The sequence below is a fragment of the Manis pentadactyla genome, chromosome 5 (assembly GCF_030020395.1).
Source record: "Manis pentadactyla isolate mManPen7 chromosome 5, mManPen7.hap1, whole genome shotgun sequence".
Taxonomy (NCBI): Eukaryota; Metazoa; Chordata; class Mammalia; order Pholidota; family Manidae; genus Manis; species Manis pentadactyla.
This window is the reverse complement of record NC_080023.1, coordinates 43274184-43288015: the sequence shown is the minus strand read 5'-3', so window position 1 is coordinate 43288015 and position 13832 is coordinate 43274184.

Here is a 13832-nt window from a genome sequence, read left to right as displayed (position 1 = left end):
TCAGAGAAAAAACTTTCAGCTTTTTGCCATTGAGTATGATATTAGCTGTGGGTTTTTTGTATAGGGCCTTTATTATGTAGAGGCATATACCCTCTATGCCTATTTTGTCAAGAGTTTTTATTATGAATGCATGTTGAATTTTGTCAAATGCTTTTTCAACATCTATTGAAATTATTATATGGTTTTTACCCTTCTTTTTGTTAATGTGGTATATGACGTTGATTGATTTATTAATATTATACCATCTTTGCATCCCTGGAATAAATTCCACTTAGTCATAATAGATGATCCTTTTGATGTATTTTTGGATTTGGTTTGCTAATATTTTGTTGATAATTTTTGCATCTATGTTCCTCAGGATTTGGGTTTATAATTTTCTTTTCTTGTAGTGTCTCTGCCTAATTTTGCTATTAGAGTGATGCTGACCTCATAGAATAATGTTAGAAGTATTCCTTCCTCTTCTACTTTTTGGAATACTTTAAGAAGGACTAGTATTAGCTCCTCTTTAAATGTGTGGCAGAATTCAGCTGTGAAGCCATCTGGTTCTCAAATTTTGTTTTGTTGGGAGGTTTTTGATTACCAATTCAATTTCATTGCTGGTAATTGGTCTTTTAAGATTTTCTGTTTCTTCCTGGGTCAGTCTTGGAAGGTTGTATATTTCTAGGAATTTGTCCATTTCTCCTAGCTTGTCCGGTTTATTGGCATATAAGTTTTCATAGAGTTCTCTAATAGTTCTTTATATTTCTGTGGTGTCCATTGTGACTATTTCATCTTCATTTCTGATTCAGTTTATGTGTGTACATTCTCTTTTTTTCTTGTTAATTCTGGCTAGGAGTTTATCTATTTTGTTTTCTCAAAGAACCAGCTTCTGGTTTCATTGATTTTTTTCTATTGTTTTATTCTTCTCTATTTTATTTATTTCTGCTATGATCTTTATTATGTCCCTCCTTCTACTAACTTTGGGTTTTATTTGTTCATCATTTTCTAGTTTCTTTAGTTGTGAGCTTAGCCTATTTATTTGGGAATGTTCTTGTTTCTTGAGGTAAGCCTATAGTTTTCTATGTATTTTCCTCTTAATACTTCCTTTGCTGCCTCCCACAAATTTTGGAATGTTGTATTTTTGTTTTCATTTGTCTCCATATCTTACTTGATTTCTGTTTTCATGTGTTTATTGATCCATTGTATTTAAGAGCATGTTGTTTAACCTCCAAGTGTTTGTAGATTTTTTTTGTTTTATTTGTGTAATTTATTTCCAGTTTCATACCATTGTGGCTGAGAACTTGCTTAATACAATTCCAATCTTTCTTATTTTATTGTAGTTCTTTTTATGACCTACTATGTGATCCTTTCTGGAGAATGTTCAATGCACACTTGAGAAAAATGTGTATCCTGCTGCTTTTGGGTGGAATGTTCTATTGATATCTATGTCCATATGATAGAATGTATTGTTCAGTCCCTCTCTTTCCTTATTTATTGTCTCTCTGGTTGGTCTTTCTATTGATGTGAGTGGTGTGTTAACATCTCTTAAAATGAATGAGTTGCCATCTATTTCCCTCTTTAATTCTGTTAGTACATGTTTTTCATATTTAAGTGCTCCTATTCGGGTGCAAAGATATTTATAATGGTTATATCCTCTTGTTGGACTAACCCCTGTATCATTATCTAATAACTTTCTTTGTCTCTTGTTACTTTCTTTGTTTTGAAATCTATTTTATCTGATACAATCACTGCTATTACTGCTTTTTTCTCCCTATTATTTGCATGAAATATCTTTTCCATCCATTCACTTTCAGTCTATGTATGTCTTTGGTTCTGAAATGGGTCTCTTGTAGGCAGCATATAGATGGGTCTTTTTTCTTTATCCATTCTGCCACTCTGTGTCTTTGATTGGTGTATTCAGTCCATTTACATTTAAGGTATTATTGATATCTATGTACTTATTACCATTTTATTAATTGTTTTCTGGTTGCTTTATAGCTCCTCTCTGTTCCTTCCTTCCTCTGTTATACTCTTCTCTTGTTATTTGATGGTTTTCTTTAATGTGTTGATTGGATTTCTCTTTTTCAACTTTTTGTCTATCAATTATAGGTTTTAGGTCTGTGGTTACCGTAAGGTTCAAAGATAGCTTCCTGACTATATAACAGTCTATATTGTTGATGACAGCTCTATTTCATATGCAATCCAAAGGCACTTTTTTCCCTTTCCTTCTGCACACTTTATGTATTAGATGTCATAATCTACATTTTTTGGTGTATCCCTTGAATGATTTTGCATATAGTCCTTTTTATTATTTTTGTTTCATTTTGATTTTATACTTGCTTGGTAAGTAATTGATCCACTACCTTTTCTGTGGGTTTATTTTCACTGATGAAAACTATTTAGACTTAAGAACTTTCCCATCTATGAAAGTTCCTTTAACATATACTGTAATACCATTTTAGTGGGTATAAATTCCTTCAGCCTTCATTTACCTGGGAAACGTTTAATCTCTCCTCTGATCTTGCTGGGTAGAGGATTCTTGCTTGAAGTCCTTCTGTATCAATACATTTAATATTTCATGCCACTCCTTTCTGGCCTTTAAAATTTCTGCTGAGAAGTCTGCTGGTAGCCTGGTGGGGCTTCCTTTATAAATATTCTTTTTTCTCTCGCTGGCTGCTTTCAATACTTTCTCCTTATCCTTAATCTTTGTCATTTTAATTATTATATGTCTTGATGGAGCCCCAGTTATTGTTCATGGGCTATGGGCAGGGCTGCCTTTCTGTCTGTCTGCTCCATCTCAGCCCACTGTGGAGGGCAGTTTGCTTCAGCCAACCCTTTGTGGTCAAAGCAGTGGCTTCTGCTGGAATCGTTGTGGATGGGGCAGACCTCTGCAGCATACTCAGCCCTGCAGCAATGTCAGGGTTGCTGGGCTGACAGGTGGGCAGGCAGTTGCATGGTAGCACAAGGCTCAGCTGCCCAATGGGAGGAAGGAGCTCTCAGAGCTGGCTCCTGTAAGTGCCTCTCTAATTGGGCTGGGACCAAGAAAGCTGAGAACGCCTCCGTCTGCCTGCTAGGAGCAAAGTCTGATGCTGCTGGGCTGAGTATGCTGGTACTCTACCTACATGCAGGGAAGTCCCTCTGAGCTGAGCTACCAGTGAGGGGGATGGAGTGTCTGGGGCTCCCAAGAGTGGCCAAACTGTCAGACTGAGGGAGGGTTGGGGAGGTCTGTCCCTGCCTTTTCTCCTGCGGAGAGTCCTCAGTCTGATCCTCACCCCTCTGGCAACCCTCCCACAGCTGGTAAATATTTCAAACTGCCACCTCTGCTTTGGGTCTCAGGACTGGTGGAGCATGCCTGTCCTTCACAAATGGCTGGAGTCTCAGCCCCCCAGAGTGCTCCAAACTGTCCCTGGTGTTCAGCCCTGCTAATCACAAGAACCCAGTGCAATGTGGACTTGTATTCCCAGAGTAGATTTCCAGGACCAGGTGTGCAGAGTTCCTGAGTGCCTATCCCCTTCACGCTCTGTTTCTCTTCCTCCTGCCTGTGAGATGGGACGGGGGAAGGGCTTGGGTCCTGCTCTCAACCACAGATTTGCCACTTTTATTTTTCTAAAGTCTTCTCTTCTTCCCCAAGTGTAAGTGGTCTTACAATTTCCAGGTAGTTTTCAGGTTTAGTTGTATTTGCCATAGTTGCTTCTAAAGGGTATGTGGGGGAGGAGGTTTCCTCCAGGCCTTCCTCCTCCACCATCTTTTTTTCACAGCTGTTGACACATTTCCTTAATTCTTATTTCTTATTCCCACAGCTCCTATTTCAGCAGAGTTGTCAAAACAGTATGGCCTCTGGAGCTAGACTTTTGGGGCTCAAATCCCAGCTCTATCATTTATTGTCCTTAACCTTAAACAAATTAGTTAAACTCTCTGTAGCCAGTTTCTTCATCTGTAAAACAAGTACTTATTTCACAGGGTTGTTATGAGTAATAAATAAATTATATGTTAAGGGTCTAGAAAATGCCTAATATCCATTGAATGACATACATGTTAACTCTTATTCCAGTGGTTTGCATTTGGTCAAGGTCTATCTGTTCAAATAGAGTGTAAAGACCTAAGAGCAGTTTTATTGCCTGAAACTTTGTGAGTGTATTCATTCAGCAGTCTTTATTGAGCACCTACTATGTGCCATGGAGATACAGTGGTAAACAAGATAGACAAGGGCCCTCAAGGAGTAAGCACAGAAATGAGATGTGTCTCAGAGTCTTTCTTTATGATGAAAACTGACTGTTTTGAGTCAGATTGTTGTTATTTTAGGTGAATAGACTTTTGCTTTGTATAAGTTTTATGTTTACAGAAAGATTGGCCAAAAAATACAGAGTTCCCATTACCCCTCCCACACATACCCAGCTTCCCCTATCATTAACATTTTGTATTAAAGTGTTAAATTTGTTAAAATTGATGAACCAATATTGAGACATTGTTACTAATAAAGACCACAGTTTATATTAGGACTCACTCTTTGTGTTGTGCAGTTCTATAGGTTTTGACAAATGCACACTGTCATCTATCCACCATTAGAGTATCATACAGAATAGTTTTGTCATCCTAAAACTCTTCTATACTTCACCTATTCACCTCTCTCTTTCCCTGCCCCAACCTGATATTTTTACTGTCTCTATAGTTTTGCCTTTTCCAGAATGTCATATAATTGAAATTATACTGTAGTCTTTATAGACTGGCTACTTTCACACAGAAATATACACTTAAGGTTCTTCCACTTCTTTTCATGGATTGATAGCTCATTTCTTGTTATAACTGAATAATACTCCATTGTGTGTGATGCAGCACAGTTTGTTCATCCTTTCACCTATCAAAAGATATCTGATTGTTTCCAGTTCGAGGCAATTATGAATAAAGCCACTATATATGTTTATAATTCATGTGCAGGTTTTTGTGTGGATGTAAGTTTGCATTTGGATAAATACCTAGGAACCTGATTGCTGGGTCATATAGAAAGATGATGTTTAGCTTTGTAAGAAGCTGCCAAATGGTCTTCCAAAGTGTCTGTCCCATTTGTACCTCAGCAGGATGCAGGAGAGCCCCTGTTGCTCTGTAGCCTCACTAGCATTAGTACTGCCAGTGTTTTGGTTTTCACCATTCTAAGATGTGTATAGTATCTCAGTTGTTTTGATTTGCAATTCTCTAAGGGGATAGATGTTGAGCACCTTTTCATATGCTTATTCCACTGCTTATCTTCTTTGGTAGATGTCTAGTCAGATCTTTTGCCCTTTTTTAATTGGATTGTTTGTTTTTTTACTTGCTGAATTTTGCGATTTATTTGTATATTTTAGATACAAATCCCTTATCAGATATGTATTTTGGGAAGCATTTATTTCAGTCTGTGGCTTGTCTTTTCATTCTCTTGAGTCATATTATTTTGAAAGTAAGTTAATACTCCTTGATCCCCTAGGGTTGGCATTCCATTGTGTCACTGCTTTGGTACCAGCTTCTTTCATAAAATAAATGTAGAAGGAAGAGACAAAAACACATAAAAATATCCTAAGAATCACAGAGCAGTTTCAAAGTGCTCAGCTGGTGGTGTTTGCAGTCACATTATCTACAAAGGCAGAAAGAAATTACCAGTTTCTGTTGTAGTTAGAAATTAGAATAAATAGGCTCAAACAGTATTAGAAAAGTTACATTTGCATGGAGTTTTATTAGGAAAAATCCTGTCCTGAATACACATTTAAAAATAAAGGCTAGATTTTTTCTCCCTCTACTTTCATACTCGTCAAGTTTCTTTGCTTTAGAATAAGCCTCTGTATTTAATAAGCTCCGTTGGGATCACATCTGCAAAAGGGTATTAAATCCCTGATAAGTTGTTAAAAATCTTATTTCTTGGTCACATGAACAGAAACCCAGCCCAGGAGCCCACCACACCCCATCCCTAAAGAGCTTTATAACATCAGTTAGTCATCCACATCGGTGACTTCATCCATTACCTACACACAACCAGTCTGCCTGGCTAAAACTTTGCAATCATTCTGCATCAGAAATAACTCCACTCGACATCTTAGTAGGGGATGAATAGGAAAAATTGTAGGGAGGACCTAAGCATGGACATGCACCAGCTGAAAGTTTTCCAGGAACATTTGAAGCATTCTTTTTATACTCGCAACAAGTGACATGGGTTTTCTTAATGAGCACATACAGCCAAAAAATCACAGTTCATACCCTGAAAGTAAAGCAGTCTTGTAGAACAAGCAGCACTGCTCTGAGGGCTGAGAAGAGATTCCTGAAGCTGAATGCTAAGAGCTGGCTTCTGAACACCCAGTCCTCAGACCACCTGGGAGTCGTGTCCAGGCTTCATCCTGGCCTCCAGAAAATCCTTAGGGCCACCTCTCAAGGTGGCTGTTCAGCCATTAGCCTGAAGGAAAATACAATCTGATGCCTTTTATCAAAGGAAATATGAAGAATAATATTTTCCACATGGCTGTAGTAAAGAGTTTGTTTAAAAAAAATTTGCAACTATTATGGAAAATTCCAAGTTAAATGTATTTTTTTTTAATCTGGTAAATATTTTGATGGAAAATCACACTTAAAGAAATGGTCTTTGAGGCTTCTGGGGAGAGGGCATAAACCTGACCTATTTTCAAACCAAAATGGCTGCTCTAAAAACATACCTCAGGGAAGGAGTGGAGAGAGCCCCGTCTCTCTGTGCTGAGGGCACTCACTGCCCGCTCAGAGAGCGCATGCCACCAGGATGTCAAACTGGGTGGAAGGTGGACTGGAACCCTGTCCAGGATGGCCAGTCGAGGCAGCTGTGCAAACCCTGGTTTGGCTGGTTTTTGAGATTGTTGGTCACATCTGTTCCTTATCTTTCCTCTTCTACAGTGACTTTGTTTACAAGGGTCCTAGAACCTACAGGGACTGTCGAGTCTCACACAGATGACAGGAGGCAAGCTTCCCAGGTTTTTGGCATGTCTGCAAACCTCAGAGCCAAAGGTGGAAAGGTGGAGTCGTCAGAGTAGCTGCCAACACTCACCAAGTCACTCTGGCTCAGGAACTAGGAGCTTGGAGGGAAAGGAGCCGGCCTGGTTGGGGGAAGCACCACAAACACAGAGGCAGTTTTCCTGATGTCATCCCTGCAGAAGGGCTTGCCCACTTTCTCCTCAGGCACTTCGCAGGTTTGGTAGAAAGCTTGCTAATAGCTCTGTGTGCCACCATCTTGCCATTTCCTCCTCCTGGTCTTCTCTCTCCTTCCCGCCTTTCCTCCCTAGATTCCAGGATGTCACAGTCAGAACAGCCTTAACATTCCCTTAACACCATTATTTTGGCAAAGGGATTTTGGCAGTGGCCTTCAAAAGATACTCTGGAGTCCTCACCTGGACACCCACAAATGCAGGAGCACACCTGTGACTTCTCAAAGTAGAAGCTGGGCCTTTGGTTTTATTATACTTTTTAACCTGATTTTTTAATGTCATGTATCAAGCATAAAAAAGCCTGGACCACAGTGGTACTCAAACTGTGGGCCAGGAAGGGCTGAGGGTTCACACGACTGTTCTCAGCTGAGAGAAGAGTGCAGAAACTGAGAACGCATTTAGAAACTTTCGTAGCAATTTCACAGAGTCACCTTATGTCTGTTGAATCTACTAACAAAAATTGGGGGGGACTATATTTTATACAGTGTTAGTTTTTTATTTCATTGTTCTAGATACTCATTTTTATTTTATTTATAAAGATATTAGGTTTAAATGGATTGGAAAGTTAAAAGAAAAAACTTTGCCACATATAGTTTGAAAAGCAAACCACAGAGGATACTGGAGAAAACACTCATATGCCCATTAATTGCCCAAGCTTTGTCAAAATGAAACATTTCACCACATTTGCCTTTGCCTTTTTTTTAAAGGTAAAATGTTGCACATTGCTCTTCTTTTTTCCTTCCCTTCCCTTCTTTTTCTTCCCCCTATTCCCCTTCTCCATCTTTCCTCCCCTCTTCTTCCCTCGCCCTCCCTTCCCCTGCTCCTCCTCCTTGTCTTGGGTGGACAGAGCAGGAAGGCCTCCACAACTGCGGAGAGAGAGCGCCACAGTGGACCAGCGTGGGGGCGCAAAGCCTGAGCACTCGAAGGGGAGGCAGTGGAGCATCAGAGCCCAGGAGGAGTGAGGAGGGTGTCCGAGCAAAGGCGCAGTCAGAGCAAACAGGAAGAAGACTTCCACATGGGGGAAAGGGTCATGGAAGAGGTGGAGGTGAGCTGTATTCCATAGAGTTGATCAAATGAATAAGTATAATAGTAGGAGCCAGGTTTCTATGGAAAGAGAGAAAACTAGAATTAATTCTGTGATGTTGGACTGGAATTAGATGCATTGACGAAAATATATGGTTTTCCATGTATATATAGATATAAAAATACATACAGATGTAAATATGTATATATACATGTATATATGTAAATTTCCTAGCTCTGTCTGCTGGGAGCAGTGACATCCCAATAAAAATAAGCATATCAGATTTTGACTTATATACACTATTCTCCACTTAAAGGGTTGGGGGCTCCTTGGAGAACTGGCTGATTCTAGAGCTAGGACTAAGAAAGCACAAGACAAGCCCAGAACATCCTATGCCAGAAACAGAAAATGCTCAAACAGTAATGAGGATCCATCAAAGGACCCAGAGGTGGGCTTGAATAGGCTCCCAGTGGTCAATACAGACATGATTTGAAAAAAAAATTAAATAATAATACTAATACATGATAATTTACTTTAAAAAATAAGAATCATGAGCCCACACAGATGTAAATAAATAGATCAGTAAATTGAGAGTTTGAAGAGAAATGGGATTATTTACATAGTTATTGATTATAAAGGAGAAAATAGGACCTTTACAGCAGGGAAGCCTGACAAGACACCACGGCAACCCCGTGATCAAAACAAGCATCATTAACAATGTGACAGACTGAAACTGTCACCATGCAATGAGAAGAACACAGCATTGCTTCCGTGATATGCCTGCCAGGATGTACAACATGCTTCTAGTCACACAAGACATCAGAAAAATCCCAAACTGAAGGATATTCTGCAAAATAATTGACCTGTAATCTTCAAAAGTAACAGGGACATAAAAACCAACAAAAGGCTGAGAAAAAACTCCACAGTGGAGTACAGAGACATGACAACTGAATGCAGTGCTTGACTCTGAATCAAACCCTTTTGGTATGTGGTAAAACCTGATTGGGCACTGAAGATGAGGTAGTAATGTCAGTATTTTGTCCTTTTGATGATTGGATTGTGATTATGCAGAAAAATATTCTTGTTCAAACACTGACATATTTGAGTCTGATGGGCATTAAGTCATCAAGCACTATTCTTAAATGACTCAAATTAAAAAGAGTATCAAAAAATTTTCAGTTTTTTCTGTAACATTCTGATTGTTTTGTAATAGTACTCTTTTTTTATTAAAGTATCATTGATATACAATCTTATGAAGGTTTCACATGAACAACATTGTGGATTCAACATTCACCCATATTATCAAGTCCTCACCCCCTGACCCAACTGCAGTTACTGTCCATCAGCATAGTAAGATGCTATAGAATCATTACTTGCCTTCTCTGTGCTGTACTGCCTTCCCCGTGACCTACCTATATGTGATAATTGTACTGCCCCTTAATCCCCTTCTCCCTTCCTCCCCACCCGACCACCCCGGCCCCTTTCCTTAGTAACTGCTAGTCCCTTCTTGGAGTCTGTGAGTCTGCTGCTGTTTTCTTCCTTCAGTTTTGCTTTGTTGTTATACTCCATAGATGAGTGAAATCATTTGGTACTTGTCTTTCTCTGCCTGGCCTATTTCACTGAGCATAATACCCTCTAGCTCCATCCATATTGTTGCAAATGGTAGGATTTGTTTTCTTTCTATGGATTTCACTCATCTATGGATGTTCATTACTACTACCTCATCTTCAGTGCCCAATCAGGGATCTTGTAATATTTCGGTCAGGGGAAAGAAATTTCCCTTGAAATTTCTGTCAACTCCTTATTATTTATCTTAACTGTGTTGAGCCTCTTCATCAGTAAGGCTTGTCCTCATAACCCAAAGCCCTTTCTAGTATGTGCTTCATATCAGACACATAATAATAATTTATGTTTTGTTAAATATTTGTGCAACATTGTGCTAGACCTTATACTAGATCTTATGCTCAATATTATACTAGATCCTCAAACAGCTTATCTAGTTGGGGAAAAAAATCACATATGCAGTACCAAAAAAAGGTTGCTAAAAAAATAATATTCCATTCTGATATTCTGCAGCAAAACATTTTTTAAAACAGTGAAATGTTTTTTTAAATTAAAGTATCATTGATATACAATCTTATGAAGGTTTCATATGAGCAACATTGTGGTTTCAGCATTCACCCATATTATCAAGTCCCCCCCCCCACAACCCCATTGCAGTCAATGTCCATCAGCATAGTAAGATGCTGTGGAGTCATTACTGTCTTCTCCATGCTGTACTGCATTCCCTGTGACCTACCACCTATATAGTGTGTGCTGATTATAATGCCCTTAATTCCCTTCTCCCTCCATCCCCATCCATCCTCCCCAGTCCCTTTCCCTTTGGTAACTGTTAATCCATTCTTGGGTTCTGTGAGTCTGCTGCTGTTTTGTTCCTTCAGTTTTGCTTTGTTGTTATACTCCACAAATGAGTGAAATCATCTGGTACTTGTCTTTCTCCGCCTGGCTTATTTCACTGAGCATAATACACTCTAGCTCCATCCATGTTGTTGCAAATGGTAGGATCTGTTTTCTTCTTATGGCTGAATAATATTCCATTGTGTATATGCACCACCTCTTCTTTATCCATTCATCTACTGATGGACACTTAGGTTGCTTCTATGTCTTGGCTATTGTAAGTAGTGCTGCAATAAAAATAGGGGTGCATGTGTCTTTTTGAATCAGGGATCTTGTTTCCTTCAGGTAAATTCCTAGGAGTGGAATGTAATAATAATCTTAATTGTAGATTCCTCTCCTTTCCCATTTCCTTTGTTTCCCCTCCCTCCAATATTTAATCTATTCATTCACATGTATGTTTTTATTCTTTTGTAATCTGGGTTTATTTTCATAAACAAGATATACTATTGTTTTGCAAGTTTTACAACTTTATCACATGGCATCATCTTAAACCATAGTATCATGGGGTTTGCTTTTGTTTTCAGTTTGGGCTTTTTTACTCAAAACTGATTTTGAATTCATCCATTTGGATGCAGACAGCTCAGGTCACTCACTTACTGAATGGTATCTTGTGATTGTGTGATTTGCATTTCCCTCATTATAAATGATGCTGAACATCTCTTCATGTTCATTCATCATTAGGCTTCCTTTTCTATAGCTTTTGCTCATTTTTCTGTTGGGTTGTCTTTGCGTTTGAATCAGAAGAATTCCTGTATATTCCAGGTACTAATCCTTTTTGGTTATGTACATTGCAAATATCTTCTCCCGGCCTGTGGCCTGTGTTATCATGTTGTTGGTGAAATCTTTTGTTCGTTGGAGTCTTTTTCATTTTCATATAATTAAATGTATCACTGCTTGCCTCTATGATTCCACTGAGCTGACTATAAGTTCTCTGGGGTCAGGAACTGTGGTTAACTTAGCCCCTGCTTATCTCCAGTGCCCAGAGCAGTGCTTGGCAGCTAATATATTCTTAATAAATACTTGTAAGTGAATGGAAAAATTAATTAATGGATGAATGGTTTGTGCATTTTGTATCTTAATAAATCTCTCCCAACCCTGGACTCATAAGATATTTCTTCTTTTTGCCCTGAAAGTTTTAAAGTTTTGCTTTTGTCTTTAATCCACCCAGAACTGGCATTTGAATATGGTGTGACCTAGCAATCTACTTCCCCTCCTCTGCCCATTTGGTTAACCAATTATCCCAGCATTATTTATTAAAAGGTTCCTGACCCTAGTTTTCCAATGTGTGTATTTTACATATCAAGTGTGGAAAAGTATTAAATTGCCTTCTGTTTAGGATTCCATGGCCATCTTACTAGCTCCCAGTGCTACAGTTAAAGGAAATAGATCTCAGATTGCTCCATCCTAATGGAACATGACTCTGGCAATACAACACGGAATTTCCACATTTTCATCAAATCAATGTGTTGTTTAGACAAATGACCCCTCACTCCACTTCCCAAGTCATGAATACCAAAGCAGTGGTGCCTGGCATAGAGCAGTCACCCATTATGTGAAGACTTTTTTTCAATTCTTGGTATTTGGGCAAGTCTGCAGGTTGCCAACCTGTGATAAACATTAGGACTCATCACACAAATTTCTGGTCTTCTAAGCACAGAGAGCAATATCCCTTTCCAGCCGGGACTTGTAGTTAGGAGTACCACGTGACCTGTTTTGGCCAATGAAATGTGAGCAAAGGTAACTTGTTACACTTCCAAATAGATGCATTGAGGAGTCACAGCCCTTTTTCTGCCCTCAAGACCTTGAATCATGTGTCAAGATGGAACCTCCATTAACCTGACACATGGGATTGCCTGACCCCTATTGGACACATTGCTTAAGTGGTTGGTTTTATTCAATTGTGTTACAATATATTGTGCTTGCTTATTGTTAAGCCCTTGGGGCTGCTTGTTACTGTAGCATGATGTAGCCTGCCTTAATCTGATACCCTCTTAAACGAATTCAACTTTGCCAAAAAACAAGTATCTTACTACCAAAAGAAAGCAGGTTTTAGAGACTGGAAGCAGTTCAATACAAATTTAGTAAATTTCTCCCTATTTTTCTTCTAGCTCACTATCTTTAGTAAGCTAGAAAAAGTCCAGGTCTGCATTGTCCAATACAGTAGCCACTGGCCAAATGTGACTATGAAATATTTGAAATGTGGCTAATGTAAATAGAGATATGCTGAAAATATATGAGATTTAGAAGGCTCAGTTTGAAAAAAAGAATATAAAAGAATACATGCAAAAGTAATAATATCTTGGACATAAGGGGTTAAATAAATTATATTATTGAAACTAACCTTGCATGATTCTTAAAATTTTTTGTGTAGCTACCAGAAAATATTAAATTACACATTGGCTTGCATTTGTGGCTGGAAATATATTTATCTTGGACAATACTGATCTAGACCAGTAGTCAGGGAACTATGGCTTATGGACCAAATCTGGCCTTCCACTTGTGGTTATAAAAGTTTTATTAGAAGACAGCTAGGCTCACTCATATGTGTATTATCTATGGCTGTTTCATGCTGCAATGGCAGAGTTGAGCAGTTGCAACAAAAACTGTATAAATTGCAAAGCTGAATATTTACCATCTGACCCTTTACAGCAAAAGGTTGCTGACCTCTAATCTTGTCTATGTGACATGGAATATATTCTAAGAGTAATGCTGTAGTCTGAGCATTCCTCTCAAGATATCTCTACAAAATCTTTTCTCCCTAATTTAATTGACTGTACATCTTTTGAAGATTTTGTGTAGTATTGACTTAATTTAATATTTATATTACTTGCTGATTTCACTATCTGCAATAATCCTTCCAATATCTTGGCCTCTCATTTTCTTAACCTCTTTATCTCTAATATATTTTGTCTCTAACCTAACTCATTCACTCACTCCCATTGCCATCTATAGATTTTCTCATCCTGTCATCTTTTATTACTCACCCTTTCCACAGTCTAGTCAATCCAGCCACCATTTCTATATTTCCAGCTCATTCTTTCCCATATGCAGACCTCCATTCTTACAGTTGCTCAGGCCAAAAATCTTGGAATCATCTTTGATTCCATTCCTTGTGGCAAAGGAGAGAAAGTGTGTAAAGAAGGATAAAACCCTATAGCAAGAGGTAACATGAATGCACAGAA